This window comes from Glycine max, chromosome 10 (genome assembly GCF_000004515.6).
Source record: "Glycine max cultivar Williams 82 chromosome 10, Glycine_max_v4.0, whole genome shotgun sequence".
Classification (NCBI taxonomy): Eukaryota; Viridiplantae; Streptophyta; class Magnoliopsida; order Fabales; family Fabaceae; genus Glycine; species Glycine max.
Window position 1 is genome coordinate 845,025 of NC_038246.2, and position 5,081 is coordinate 850,105.

General features: G+C 29.0%; 1 long non-coding RNA gene across 1 annotated transcript; it reads right to left on the bottom strand.

The window, feature by feature from the left end:
- Positions 1–2,795: 2,795 nt before the first annotated feature.
- Positions 2,796–4,094, bottom strand: LOC102663904 (uncharacterized). Its single transcript, XR_001383023.2, has 2 exons — positions 3,487–4,094; positions 2,796–3,189 (listed from the first exon to the last, which is right to left on the bottom strand). It is a non-coding gene; the product is annotated as an uncharacterized lncRNA (long non-coding RNA).
- Between the last annotated feature and the right edge of the window lie 987 nt (positions 4,095–5,081).

Here is a 5,081-nt window from a genome sequence, read left to right on the forward strand (position 1 = left end):
ATCTTAATAAATTCATTGTTAGAAATAGATTGACATTTATTTTGTCCACGAATTTTTGCATCTCTTATCTTAATGTAATTTGTTATTTTATCTCTGCAAAGAAATTTGGGAGAAAAAGATAAATAAACTAGGTCCTTCATGCAGGAAACGAAAGATAGGATAATTCAGTAGACATAGGTGCGAACAGGGATTTCATAAAATAGAGAAAATCAATTACATTATATTATAAGTAGTTTTGGCATACTAGGCTCCCAACGTTATTGCATTCTAATTCTATCTTTTCACATTTAAACTATTATTTATTTATTTTGTTATCTTTTTCTTTGCCTTACTTCAAATTTCACATTTATAATTATTTGTTTATGTCTTCTTCTCTTTCTCCTCATTACTTAATAATTGAGGTTGCATCACTTAAGTACAACCAAAATTCCTGTGAATTTGACACTTGAACTTCCATTTTAATCTTTACTACTTGTGATAAAATTGATACACTTGTCACTGTGTTAACACCTACAACAAGCTATACATGACAATTTAGTAGTAATGGAACTTATTCAAATGTGAATTATGCTCATGAGTCATGATGATTGTGGGACTCAAAGTTCAACTACAAAGAAGTCAAAATTAAAATTTGTTAATAGAAGGAAAAAATTAATCGTGAGTTTAAATTAAGAGAATTTATTTTTATCAAATTGTGATTGTATAGAACTGATTAATAATCAATATGTTTATAAGTCTATTGATTTGGTTAAATATTATTCAATTTTTGTAACTCTGGAGTTGATGTAATTTAAATTCCAACAACATGCAGATTCTATGGGCATAAACTTTTATTATATTCATTATAATTTTTGTAATAAAATTTTGCAAATAATGAGTTTTAAATAGTTACTCTTTTATATATATATATATATATATATATATATATATATATATATATATATATATATATATATATATATATATTTTGATTGATGTTGTACACTATTTCTTCTCAAGGACATTTTTAGTTTTTAACTTCATCTTTTAATGTATTTAACATCCACTTTCTAATGTGCTTAGTGTGTGTGATAACATATGAAAAGTCACATGTTGTCAACCTTGGTCTTTTATATGTGTAATAGTATATGAAAAACATGATGTTGTTTTGTATCTCATTTTGATGTTAATTTTAGTCTTTTGATGAATCAATTTTCTTTTGTAACTTTATAAGGAAGACATGAGTTGCTTGATCACTCTAATACATAAATAGTGCATGATCTTAACTTCAATACATTATTTTGATAAAGTCATCTCATAATCTATTCTTTGAGTTCATATGTGGAAGATGAAAATTTTTACCATAGGTTGAGGTGTATGTACTCCCAATCACTTCGAAGCAGGGAGTGTGAAACTACATTGTATCTAGTGGGTTAAGATGTTATAACTAAATAAAAATTAGGTTCCCCCAAAGAGTCTAGCAAATTGTATGATTGATAGTATTCTCGTTTAACAATCGACATATATATAAGTTTGAAATCAAATCCTCTCCTTTATCTTTTTTTTTTCTCTGTTTGTACTTGGATGGATACGAAAAGATAATGGTCATGCCTAGTAATGAAGCTCTATTATTGTTATTGATATTACAAAAGATTATAAATAGTTACAAGGAGATACGAAACACAAAGATCATATGTACATCTTCGTACATGTTATATCTATTCTAATAAAAAGGAATCACTAAGAGATTATGGTATTTTCCGATCTATTGGATCATAGATAAATTCTATTCATGATGTATATCAATTATTGTTTTATACATAGTTATTAAATAGATCATTTTTTCATATGCGTATACAAACGAGCCTTATCCCACGGAACCAACCTATGGGTTTAATCAAAATTGTTATGATTTGTTAAAAAAAAATACATTGAAAATGCTTATCAATTACACCGATAATACCCTGCCTCGTTTGAACAGGTATTTTACGGAATCCTAAATTTAATTCTGATACGCAAGTTCACAACAATTTTACGAACTCATCATTGATGTCCACGTAAGACAAATAAAGTTAGGCACATCTGTTTTGGATAAGTAACATGAGCATAAAAATTTGAAGGTTTTACTTGATTCAACTAAATAAGATATTTTTGTAATGTGTATAAATAGAAATTTAAAACCAAATATGACTTTAAGTTTCAAAAGAGGTGTGAGTTTCAAGGAACAAAGAACCAACTCTTACAATAAAGCTACACTACTGATATGTTCGTGAAATTTGCTAAAATTTTAAAAATATATTGGAGAATATTGTAATAATATATATACATTTTTAAGGTAATAATATGTATAATTTACATTACGTTATTAATTTAATTAAAATGTGTTTATAATATAAAAAAATCAATTTTTCATCAACGGTGTTAGTCCATAATCTTTTTTTTTCTCTGGTCATGAAATACATGAAATAAACCCTAAAATAGATTTTTGTTCAAAAATGAAATCTTATTGAAACTGATATAGATATATAATACTAAATACTAAAAAAATGATTTTTTTTGTTTATCTTCATTTAATAGTAATTTTGATTTATCAGGGAGATCCTATTATATTTCGGAAGCCCAAAGCATCAATCCTATTAAACTTCAATTTATTACTTCCTTTATATCAACAAATAACTTATTATAAAGTAGATCATTTGGACCTTTCAATATGTGGATCTCAAAATTCAATTTGTTTAATCAAATTCCCCAATTTCCTCTCTTTTTATTTGCTCGCGGTCTTCTAGTCGAAAAATAACATCAATGAAGACAAGGTCTTGAGCAAGAACAACTCAAAAGGTATTTCTTTATTTCTTTTGTTTGATTGCTTTGTTCAACAAATACAATAGTTATATGGTAGAATCCTAAAATGTCACCTTATATATATGTAAAGCTAAGGGTATTCATATTACAAATTTTATTAGAATTTCTAAAAATATTTTTAGTAGAATATCTTTCACAACCTCAACATTTTTTTTTTCTTTTTCCTATATTCTATCTTTTATTCCTATATATTTTTTTCATAGTGCTTTCCTATTCCAACTTTTCCGGAGCCTTCGATAGCACAGCCAAGATAGTGATGGATTCTCTACCCCAACCACCTCATAAGAACTATGAGATCACTCCAAGGACGCCTTTGGCATCCAGTGGTGGCGGACCGACCATAGAACCCTGTCCAAAAAGCAGAACGCAAAATTGACATGGATAATAATTTTGTTTACTTCTAATGACCATTTCAAAAATTATACTCAAGATGATTTTTGATTGATTAATAATTTAAAAAAAAAAACACGTACGGAAACTAACTCTTTTATATTTTTAGTAAATACTTTGTGTGGTACAATACAACAAACTAGGAATAGTATAATACAATTATCTTTAAACAAAATGGTATATTATATTGTATATTCAACATCAAGAATGAACAAAGAACAATCTATAACATCAAGAGGAAAAGAAAAATTAGACCTTGCTAGCTACGAATCATCATTTGTTACACACAAACAGGTTCTTTGAGTTCTCCCTCAACAAAATTTGCTCTGATCGATCAACTTTAACCAGCAAATTGAAAAGACTTCAATGTTTGAGGGGGCATCATACATCAGTGTTGAATTGTTTCAGCACCACCCTAGCTAGTGGTGCTTAGCGTTGCCGGCCGGTGCCATTCATTTTCTTGGCCGGACAATGCGTGCTGCCAGAGCCTGGGATGTATGTGCAACCAGAAGGTCCTGAGGGAGGGACAGGACCCTTATTAAGAGATTGCAACCTAAGTGGGATATTCTCCATATTCAAGACCCTAGCAGCCATGTTTTGTTTTACATGCACTATGGTAAGAAGAACAAAGAGCACCAAAATAATGTTGAGAACCCTCATGGTGCTAAAATCCCAAAGGGTTAGTAAACACTTAGCTAAGGATATCTCAATAAGGGTTAGGTGGTGTATTTATATTGATAGCTAGGTAGGTGGTAACCAATTTGAGGCTTTTGGTCACTGGTATTTTGTTGAACTTAACGTTTTTGAATTTTGACTAATGGGTATACTTGGATTATTTAAGTATTGATATTTGTAAGGTACTAATGTTTAGCGTACAATATGTATTTGAATTGGTCATGAGATGGAATTTGAAGGTGATCAATGTGATTATATCTATTTTGATATAGAGATAGAGCTACCAAATTCGTAACCTTGTTTGACAAGCAAAGTTTGATTGTATACTTGCCCTTGTGGAGGAGGGCAATGGTCAAGTTTGAGAAATTTCTTGGCAATGGAGTTAGAATGAATGTTACCATACAATTTGGCATAATGAATTAGAATGTGATAAGTTGGGAAGGACTTTTGGCTACAGAATTAGAATGTTACCACATACAGGATTTTGCTGCCGAGCAAATTCAAGTGCATACGCAAGCAGGTGCCTCAAGCTACTATGACTAGCATGATTATAATAGTTTTACCTAAAGTATATTAATTTATTCTATTTCCGTGAGAAAATATAAACGTGGTCAAATCCTTCCAAAAAATGTGCATAACTTGGCGTAGTATGACTCATGACCTAGCAGCTTTAGTGTGGGCATTCACATACCATTAAATTTATTAAATAATATGATAAAAAAAGTCAACATAAAGGTATTAATAGCAAGAGGAGTGCTAACGATACTATCTGATATTCTCTTTTAGATATCTCTATGTGTTAAAAATAATCAATTTTACTAAGTTTTGCTTCTCAATGTTTTTCTCTCCTGAAAATTTACTCAGAATTATTGATTTTCAATAAGTTTTAATCAATTATATAAAAAATATCTAAAAGAAAGTGTCAAAGAGAGTATCACTAACATTTCTCTTAATAAGAATAACAATATATTATTTGACAACCCAAAATAATGTTATTCTACTCAACTTGATTGAAAAAAAATTGTACTATATAATATAATTCATCTTAATGCCATTTCATATTTTAAAATCCTTGTTAGTTATTTAATATATCCCTTAGTTACGAAAAACTAGTATTTTGAATTTGTATGATACAAACACAGACAAACTTATTCTACAATGCTAACATAACCAAT